Below are 10,883 nucleotides of genomic sequence, written 5' to 3'. Positions count from 1 at the left end.
TTCCAGTTAAGGAAAAAGCAACTGAAGTTCAGAGACTTGCCCAAGGTCACATAATTGATAAAAGACCAAGTAAAGCCAGGAACACAGGCCTCCTGCCCCTCCTGCTTTTTCCACTTAACCTTTTTCCAAAATGTTACATTTCCACCCAGGAGCCACTGTGAGTGCAGAGATTGCCACTGTGCATGGGAAGAGTTACAAAAGCATTTCCCTCTTCCCGAGGCAGGGCAGGGTGCTGGATGTCCTGAAACTGCAGGGAAGCAAACACGGCAGGCATTTCTGATCTTCTAATGCCTAGAGGGAAAACAGGCCATTACACCATTGAAAGGGAAGAGAGAGGAGGAAGGGGAAGAGAAGGAATGAAGGAAGGATCGAAGGAAAGGAGGGAGAGAAGCAGGAAGGGAGGGAAGGAGGGAGGCAGGAAAAGGAAGGGAAGGGGAAGGAAGGGAAGGGAAGGCTGGTAAACGATCCTCTAAGGGTATCTGTGGAATCAAACACACTCCAACACACGGAGCACACAGACACAGACACGCACGCCCTGTGCCTCTGTATGAGGGGGTCATGGAATGAGCACAGGCTTCAGAACCAGGTGGATCTGCTCCGTTCTCCAGCTCTAACATTACTGGCTATGGGGCTGTAAGTAGATTACCAGACCTTTCTAAGTCTCTGGTTTTTTCATCCGCAAAATGTGGGAAGTTAAGCCCATCCAAAGACGGCAAAAAGCTCAAGAAAAATGTGGAGCCAGAGGCTGGAGGAGAGGGGGAGCAGGGCAATCTGAACAGAGGGAGACAGGGAGGCCCGAATGGGAAACTGTTTGAGAAGCTCTGATAAGCATCTAAGAGGTCCTATGGAAGAAACCATTCTCTAGAACTCACAAACCCCAGAAGAAAGTTCAAATTCTTTTCTCCTTACGATTTTGATACGAAGCCGAAGCCCAGCTCCCCTCCCTCTTGAGAATCCTTCCATCCCCACCCAAATGCGTCTTTCAGACTTGGCGAGCAGACTCTCCCAGCTGCCTCTCGGCGGCCATGCTCCCTCCTGCCCTCGCCCCGGCTCCCCTGCCGGAACCAGAGCCAGCTCTCCCCAGACGGACAAGCCTGGGACAGACCTGAGCCTCCCGACCCCAGCTGGCCTCCCCGCAGCCCACCGCAGATGCAGCGGCCCATAGGAAGAAGGCTCGCACGCAGGGAGGCCGAAGGCTGGACTTGGAGATTTCAACCTGGAATGAAGCTTTGAAAAGATCCCGGGTGGGGGAAGGGCCGGGTCCACAAAGGCCACGGGCAACATTGAGAGGCAGGCACTGAGGTTACTCAGCCAGACAAGCTTGGCTGAGTCCAGAGCCATGCTCCAGGACGAGGGGAGGCAGAGGAGGTACTGAAGCCCGGAAGACACCACGGGCCGGAGAAGGAAGCATGGCGTGGGTGATGTACATGGTCTGCAGCCACAGGAGGCCCTGGGCATCCACGCGCTGGACTGAGTCAGCAACCCAAGCTGGAGGCATGGAGAGGGCAGTTAGGCCTGGAACAGGCCTCGTCAGAAGCAAGGGCAGGCAGGGGGCTGGGTAGGACAGAGACCAAGGCAGCTCCATCAAGGACGCCCCGTGAGAAGCTCAGGTGGTAGCGGGCCTGGCGTTCTTGCCCCGTTCCCAGCGAATGATGCCCAGGGCAGCTTTGATCCCTGCAGCGTGGCCCAGCATCGTGGGGGCGGGCAGCCTCTGTCCAGGGAGCCAGCCCCCGTCTTCCTCTGCTGCCTCATTAAAATGGACCCTCCCTCCCCACCCCTTCCTTGTGCAACATCTCGAGCTCTCCTCTGCCCCCGGCTTCCCCACGACACCCCACCCTCACACTCCCTCTCCTATTCCAGCCCGCTGAGATCAACCGCTCAGCCTTTCTTTCTTCAGCCTGAGTCAGCAAGCAGGCAAGCTGCCTCCTCCAGGCCTAGAAGGGCAAGAATGGACGCCCTTTGATGGCTTCTCATCCTGGCTGTGTGATCTGGAGCTTTCCCCATACCTCTCTGAGCTTCATCCCTGCAGGGAAATGACAAAAGGTCTTGCCAGCCCCTATGCTCTGCAATTCTTCTAGAAATATTAGCAGAGCTGGGACCTTCTGCTTTCTAGACACTGAGCCGAGGAGGCTGCGAGGAAATTGAAGTTCAGAGGCTAAACTGATCACCCGGGATTGCACAGTTGATCTAGACTCTGATCGTTTGTCTCAGGCCGGACACACGAGAGCCTCGATAAACACTGGCTGATGGGTTGCAGTGAATGTTCTAACAGTGGCAAGGCAGGAGACACTCAGTGGGGTCGGCTAGATAAAACAGCCCGGGGTCCCCAAGGTCTGGGGCTTTAGTGATGTTCCCCCAGGACGGAAGATCCCCCCAAAGGAGGCTGAGCCTACTCCCAGAGTTTCTGATGACTGCCGTGTACCCACCCTAGGCCTTCTCTCTGTCCCATTGGAAAAGCACAGCTGTGCAGATTGGCGCATAACACCAAAGATGGCAGGGATGGGTGGCGTATGGGGACACCCACAGCACTGCCTTCTGGGAGTTTCCAGGCCTGCAAACAGCCTCTGGGTCCTCGTGCAGGGACAGGCAAGGGGAAGCCAGCTCAGCTCTTGCTTCCTTCTACAACACCCCAGCAGCCCAGAGCCTGGGTCTGAAGCCGAGGCTTAGGAGGTCCGGGCTCTTTGGGCACCGAGGCAAGGCCTCATTCAGGGGAAAGTTACCTCCACCAGGCTTGGGCCTCAGCTTTCTCCTCTTAATTGAGATAATGACCCAACTCTCAGGGCTGCTTTAGCTTGAAAGGGGCTTTGAGATGCTGGGATGAAAGGCACAGGACTTGAGTACAAAGCCAGCGCAAACTGGCCGGGGAGTGGGAGGCCTGGCCCTGGGCCTTCTCCAGCCCCCGGTGCTGAGTCACTTCCTCCTTCTTGCTTGGATTTCACCTCCGTAATCCGGAGACACTGAACTCTCCGGACAGTTAGGGAGTGGGGTGGGATGGAGAGGTCTTTCCAGAGGGCGTACGCAGGACACAGGCCAGGCATGAACCTCAAGTCACCATTACTGCCCCCACACGCACACCCCCTTCCTAGGAGGTGTGCTGGTCTGGATGCTGAGGGGAAGCTACCACGCATTTATAGCATTATGACTCTCTTCCCATGCTTGGGGAGGGTGAGGCAGCTCAGGGATGGGCACCCTTTTGTTACACCTGAAGAAAGTAAGGAACAAAGAGGTAAGGAGGCTTCCCGAAGGTTTCCCAGAACATCTGAGGTGAGAACAGATCTGAAGCCTTCTGACCCCCTGTGTCCTTCCCCCAGAGGGTGGCCAGACCCCGAGTTACTCATTCTTTTAAATATGAGGCTCACCTATGAGCTTCCTGGCCCTGTGCTTTGGGTTACCAGCACCTACACGGGCTTTGCCTTCAAGAAATGTCTTCTCCTTAGGACATGGAAGCATCACTAGGTATTTCAGGATAAGAAACAAAAATCTGAGGCTTGAGCAAGGAAGTGAGGTCTTCCGGAAGGTCTTCCAGAATGGAGACGTGAGCCTTGCCAAGGGCAGGATTCTGGTGCTGGCCTCTGCCCATGGACTAGAATTGCAAAGTCCCCCAAGAAAGGCTCCTTCTGCAGGCCTTCAGTTGGCCTCCATGAGACTGAGCACCCCAAGCCACAGGGCTTGGGTTCCCTTTACCTGGTGAACCTCAACTCAGCCCCCTCCCAAGAGGCTGGGTTTCCCATTCTGCACTCCCACAGGGAGATAACATGAGTCAGACCCCACTCTGGGCCAGTCTTGTGCTACAGACAAACACTCCCTGCCCTTAAAGAAGAAACACGAGTGGACCACCAGAGCAAGAGGGAGGAGTGGACAGGAGCTGGTAGGGAAGACGTTGCAGGCATCACGCTTTGGGGGCCGAGGAGGCAGATGCAGTGAAAGCCCAGAAGGCTACTCGCTGGCACTTTGGAACCAAGTGCTCCCCTTTTCCTTGTTTAGGCATCACCCCCAGTTCAAGGCAGTGGCATCCCTTAAGCCAGCAGGACCTAGCTGAGCCCAGATGGCGCTCCGGTTGGTGGTTCTCCCCCTGTGAACTTTCTCATCCCAGGACACCCAGAGAGTAGGAGTGATGATACCACTGTCAGCCAGGGGGTCGTAGGCTCATAGCCCAGAGCGTCTACTTCCGGAGGACTGGTTCCTCCCAGGACTTTGCAAACCTTGCTTGTTAGGAAGCAATACGGGGTGGGGGGGGGGGGGCGGTTGCATGGTGGGGAAGGAACTCTGGGAAGGAAGGCAAGGATGGTTAAGGCCCAGAACCACCAGCTAAGGGAGATTGTGCAAGGAATTTATGGGAGGGCTTTCCAGGTGGCTGGGGCTTGGGTCTGAGGCTAGGAGCTGCCTGCAGTGACCTCTCAGGTCTCCTGGGGCTAGGGCCAGTCTGGAGGCTGCAGGCGGCACACAGAGAAGGAGTGAGTGTGAGGGGGAAACCCACAAAGGGTTTGTTTTTCCTATTTTTTCTGGGCCTGGGGCTTGCTCCTCCTGGCACTGGTCCTTCCTGGGGCCCCAGCTTCAGCTTGTTAGTTTTAACTGGAACAATTTCCTTTGAACTCAGCTTGAATTAGCATCACCATGGCGATGGATCCGCGTTTTCAGGAGTCGACCTGGTCTTCACCCTCAAGCAATTAGCTCCAAGGAGTAAAGCAGAAGGAGGAGGAGGAAGGAGGAAGATGAAAGGGGGAGAAGAATGGCGGGGAGACACCAGGAGGGAGGGGACTGAGGTAGAGGAGGAGGGGGAGGGTAACGGAGTAAGGGAGCTGGGTAGGGGTGAGAGATGAGGAGGGGGCAGTGGGAAGCCAGAGGGAGAAGGAGATGAGGAAATGTGGGGGGGGGGGGTCTCTAAGCCGCTGCTTCTCTGAGGCTGCCTCTACTTCTCAGCCCTTCGGGGAGGGCTAGGCTGCACCTGCCTGCTGGGAAGCAAGAAAGTCCAGAAGAAAGGGAACCAGCATCCGCACCTTCCACACGTAGCCTGGGAAGCGAGGCACACTGTTCTCACTTTCTTAGGGGGCAGCCAGCAGCTGAGCCCAGGGAGCAGTCACCCCCAGGCAGTAAGCCCAAATCCTGCAGGGACCAGGCCAGTCACAGGCAGAACAGAGCCTCCTCCAAGGCTGAGAACTCAGGTGGGCTCGCAGACCCCACACTTAACTGCCCTGTGACCTCCGTAAATGGCAATGGGGGACAGGGTCCAATGGGAGGACTCCCGCGGCTCCATGGTCTCTGTGAGGTCATTGCTGGCCTGCTTGTCTGCTCCCTGGCTGGTTTAGGAGCTTTGGGGTGTTTTAGTCATTGGTGAGTTCCCAGATATGAGCACCAAGCCTGATACACATTAGGCAGGCAATAAGGGTTTCTGCAAATCAAGTAACAAGTGGATGAACTATTGTTTTCGTTCGTTTGTTTGTTTTTAATGAGTGATGAGAGCAAGGAAAGGGGCATAGCAAACCAGAATTCTCCAGAATTTGATGGATTGAGATTCTCTCTTTTGCCCCACCTCCTCCAGGAAGTCCTCAGGGACTTATCACTCATCCTGCCACCTTCCCAGGCTCCTCACCACCGCTGCCCCCCAGCCAGGCCCCTGAAGTCAGCCCCATCACTCATCCATCTCCCCAGCTAGGTCAGGCTCCACAAGGACGGGGACTGTGCCTTGTTCTCCAGCTCTTTTGAAGAAAGAAAAACGTCCGTCTCTCCTCAAAAGGAGTCATATGGGGGCGCCTGGGTGGCTCTGATGCTTGAGGCTCTGACTCTCAGTTTTGGCTCAGGTCCTGATCTCAGGGTCTTGAGGTCCAGCCCTGTAAGTCAGCTCCCTGCTCAGTGCAGAGTCTGCTTAAGACTCTCCCTCGGGGCGCCTGGGTGGCTCAGTGGATTAAGCCGCTGCCTTCGGCTCAGGTCATGATCTCAGGGTCCTGGGATCGAGTCCCGCATCGGGCTCTCTGCTCAGCAGGGAGCCTGCTTCCCTCTCTCTCTGCCTGCCTCTCTGCCTAATTGTGATTTCTCTCTGTCAAATAAATAAATAAAACCTTTAAAAAAAAAAAAAGACTCTCTCTCCCTCTGCCCCTCCCATTCATGCTCGCTCGCTCTCCCTCTCCCTCTCTCAAATAAATAAATAAATCCTAAACATATTAAAAAGGAGTCAGATGGGAAATGTGCCCTGTGGAAGTCTGTGTGGGACCTTCTGAATTGACCTGGAAGGAAAGACCCAGGTGTACAGCTTGGGCTCAACAGTGGCCTCTAGGGGATAATGACAACCTGGGCCCCCGGGGCTGGTCTTGAGGATGGGCTGAGACAGGGCTGGTGAAGCCCCCAGCACGGCCCCCGCCTGCAGGAGAGCTCAGCCAGCCTTGCCTGGTATCACCTGGCATCCCTTTGATCTGGTTTCCCACGTGTGAAATGGAAGTAAAATCCTTCCCTGGCATCTTCTTGTCACCTACCCCCTACTCCCACACAAAGGAGCACCTTTCTTTTCCGCCACCCTCTCTCCAGTTCCAGCAGCATGTCGATCTGTCCCAAGAACTGCCCTTTTCTCCCTCTGTCTGCATTTTTTGGCCCCTCAGCTCCCTCAACATTGTTCTGCTTCCTCTCCCAACCTCCCTCCTGTTCTTCTCTTCTCCCAAGTCCTGCCTTGGGCCTCTCTGTCTCTCTCCCCTCCCCTTTCCTCCTCCGAGGCTCATTATAAAAAAGAAATCTTTCTAAATACGCCAAAAATGCACTCATCCCCCACGGACCCCAGTCTAGCACAAAGGGCTGGTTCTTTCTGGCTGCTTCGTGTGGCCTCCTTCTTGCCCACTGCCTTTGAATCCTGGCCTCGTTCACATGACTGGAAGGGCTCACTGGGGATTTTCCCATGTGGCCGGGTAGGGAGGAGGCTGGGAGGGCCTGGAGTTGGTGGAAGGGGGCAGAGACAAGTCCGCTAGGATCTTCCCGGAGTTTGGTTTATCCTCCAGAGGAGAAAACAAACTGCTTGCTTGATATCATGAATGAGTCCTTGAAACCTGAAGAATTTCACTGGATTTGTGGGAAGGATTCAAGTTAGAAATCAGGGATTTCTAACCAGACCAGAATACCAGTTGGAGTGGGAGGTTTCAAGGACAGTGCTGAGTTGGCCTTTCCCCTGGCGCAGGTTGGCAGTCCTTTGGCCTAGAGGCGGAGGAGGGGTTCCTCCCCACCCTTCACCCTACCCCCAGCACTCTCGGTCCACAGGAGCACTGAGCCAGAGGGCAAGCAGCCCCTCCCCTCCAAAGCCAGGATGACCTTGCTCAGGAAAGAAAGACAACTGACACGTTCAGAATGGGAGAGGGAGACAGGGGCAGAGGAGGGGGTATCTGAGGCCTTCTCCCAGGGGCTCTGAGACAAGCCCTGGGCTGGCTCGTCCACTAGCCACTTCATGTCCAGGCTGGAGAAGGCATTCCCTGCCCTCATGTCGCCTGTGGATTTCTGAATATCCCACTGTCCTTCCAGCACTCTCCCTCGGCAACCTCCCCTCCCTTCCCCACCCCGCCCCACAGCAGCTCAGCTGCTGGAAGTCAATGGTGTTCCTGAGTTAATCAAAAACTCCTGTACTTTGACCTTGAATCCAGGCCATATTTCCTTTGTCCCGGGGCAATAGGGTCAGCTTGCTCTGCTCTGGCTTCAATAGCGCTGGCAAAGTAGAAGACAGGGAGGAGAAGGGAACTAATATTTAGCAAGGCCTCTTGCTGCTGTGTACGGGGCTGGGTACTCAGCGAATGCTGACCTCACAACCATCCTACGGGTGGGGAAGGGCAGCTAAATACAGACTCCAGTTTGCACTGAGAGACTGAGCAGCAGGGGCCCCTGGGTAGCTCAGTCGGTTAAGCCTCCGACTCTTGGTTTCCGCTCACGTCAGGATCCCAGGCCATGGGATCCAGCCCCCATGGGGCTCTGTGCTCAGAGGGGGTCTGCTCAAGGTTCTCCCTCTCCCTTTGCCTCTGCACGTGCTCTCTCTCCCCCTCTTTCTCTCAAATAAATAAACTCTTCGCCTGGGTGGCTCAGTGGGTTAAGCCGCTGCCTTCGGCTCGGGTCGTGATCTCAGGGTCCTGGGATCGAGTCCCGCATCGGGCTCTCTGCTCGGCGGCAAGCCTGCTTCCCTCTCTCTCTCTCTGCCTGCCTCTCTGTCTACTTGTGATCTCTCTCTGTCAAATAAATAAATAAATAATCTTTAAAAAAAAATAATTTATTTATTTGACAGAGAGAGACAGCAAGAGAGGGAACACAAGCAGGGGGAATGGGAGAGGGAGAAACAGGGTCTCCGCTGAGCAGGGAGCCCGATGCAGGACTCGATCCCAGGACCCCAGGATCATGACCTGAGCCAAAGGCAGACACTCAACGACTGAGCCACCCAGGTGCCCAAATAAATAAAATGCTTAAAGAAAAAGGGAAGAAAGAAAGAAAGCCTTTCTTTCTAAGGTGCAAAGCCTTACAGAAACTTGCCCCAGATCTCACGAATATGAAACGAAGGACGGAGAACACCTGGAGGTTTCCCGTGGAGTTCTGAGGGGGTTTCTAACCATGATTAGGTTAGAAAGCCCTGTGACTGTCCATCAAATGTGGACAGGAAGCTGAGAGTGGCTGTGATGTGGGAGCTGGGAGAGAGGAGTGGGGTCTGTGCACAGCCTGCACTTATGGGCAGAGGGAGGGCCCCAAGGGGGATTGGGAAGGCCCACAAGGTTGGACACTTCTTCCAAGCTGAAGGCTACCAAGACGGCCCTGTGTACAGATGCCGGCCAAAGAGCACCCCAGGTCCAGGACCCCACACCAGGAGCTCTGGGGCATCTTGGTCCGGCTTGAGATCAGGAGTTTGGGACACATTGGTGGAAACTTCATAGATCTTGTTCCCATGGGGGCCAGGTGGGGCCTTAAAATGGGTGCCCAGCAAAGCAAGGGGCACTTGGGGAGCACAGCTCTGTCTCTATCCCCTCCACACCTTCCCCCCCACACCACCAGTCACCCACTCCCTGCGCCTCCTGCCACTGCACCAAGCGGGTCCCTCCTTCCCTCCTAGGCCCAGGTAACAAGTCAGATCTTTCTGCTTCTTTCCACTTTCTCTTCCCACTTACCACTTACTGTCTCCCCCTTCCTCTGCCTGCTCTCCTCCCCCACCCCCATCTGCCCCAAAGAGCAAATTCCTGTCCTGACCGGGGGAAGCTTTGCTGGAATCTGGGAGGCCTGATTTGGCTGACCCAGAAGAGGCAGGCACTGCAGATCCAAGAGGAGGCCTGAAGGAATGAAAGGGGCAGAAGGAGGGGTCAGCCATGGGGACAGATGCGGTCCTGGCAGGGGGAGGGGGAAGGCTGGCGAGAGGAGCCCACGTAGCTCCCGGAGAGATATAGGGTGCAAGAACCCCAAAGGCGCAAGTCAGGATAGGGGGGGTCCTCGAGTCCCCTGCCCTACAGAGAGGGCCCACCATGGTGGTCGGGGGCTCTGGGGAGGCACTTCGGTCCCAGCTCAGCCCACTGGGGTGTCTAGTGTAGGCTGCATCGAGAAGCAAAAGCAGAGAAGAAGGGCCAGAGTCAAGGGAGGCTGGAGAGTCCTCAGAAGGCAGGCAGCGCTCAGGGGCTCTCAGGCTGGCCACTCACCTAGCTCTCCCCCAGCCCTGGCTGAAAACAATCCCAAGTCCCAGCAGCAGGGCTGGCTGGCCCCTTCCACCACAGGCCCACATTAACCCTTGCACTGCTGGGCAGCTACCTTTCTCTTCAGCTGCCCCCCCCCTCAAACCCCTGCACAGCTCGCCCCGGGTTCCTAGCACCCTGGCACTTAGCAGCCCCCCTCTGCCTGCTCAGCCAGCCCCTGGAGCACTGACCCCTTCTCTGTCCCCAGTTTGTTCTACACGGGCCCTGCCCCTGGGACTCCCCAGAGCCCGGCAGTCCTGCGTCCCCAGATGGCCTGAGCACTGTGACCCAGGAGGGGAGGTAGCCTGGGCCTGACCCAGTCAACCCAGGCTGAGAGGGTCCAGAGTGTCAGAACAGAAGGGCCCCCCGGCAGACCACCCCCTTCCCCATCCCCCCCTCCACGCCCTTTGCAAGGAGACCACCCAGGCCCCGGGGCACGGGGCACACAGGCTCCGAGGGCAGCTCAGGCTGACCCAAGGAGGAGGAGATCCACGGTGCCCAGAGCCAAAGAGGAGGGGAGGGGCAGCCTCTACCAGGGAAAGAGCAGAGGATGGGGGAGGACAGGGGCATTCCCAGGCTTCAGAAAGTACCTGGCTCTTCCAGGGGAGGGCAGGCCTAGCCTGTTAGCTGCAAGGGCAGGTGTAGCCTGCCGCCGGCGCTGGCTCGGGGTGGGTTTCTGTAGGAGGCTGGAAGTGAATCACGCCTTCTGTGGCGCGAGTCAGCGTGTGTTGTCCTGCGCGGCTGCGGGTAGAGGCGGCACACACGCGTGGCGGGTCGCAGGGAGCCCCGTGTGTGTAAGCGGGCCTTGCCCTTGTGTGCTTGTGCGACCCGGGCTGCCTCCGTAGCCCCCCGCCACGCTGGGTCTGCACGTGTGGGTACGCACACCGGGAGCAGCAAAGGGCCGGCCGCGCACCCACCGCGTGTGACCGTCGTGCACACAGGGAAGCTCCAGTGTGCTCCGAATCCCAAAAACTCCAGTTCCTGCCTTTCCAGCTATCCCAGCTACAGGCACAGATGTGCGTGCTGCTCTGCGGAAGCCATAAACAGACCTCCCAGGATTTTTCCAGAGGAAACAGAAATATTTCGGTGTCTGCTCTGGGCAGTAGGCTCAGGAGTGGGGATGGTGCTTGAGGATAGGGCTTCAAAACCAAGGGATCCGAAATCAAAGGAAAGCTGAAGAGCCAAGGGTATCCCCCAAAAGGCCAGCAGAGAGGGTCAGGC

This window comes from Meles meles, chromosome 8, assembly GCF_922984935.1.
Source record: "Meles meles chromosome 8, mMelMel3.1 paternal haplotype, whole genome shotgun sequence".
Classification (NCBI taxonomy): domain Eukaryota; kingdom Metazoa; phylum Chordata; class Mammalia; order Carnivora; family Mustelidae; genus Meles; species Meles meles.
Note: the sequence above shows the minus strand (reverse complement) of the source record.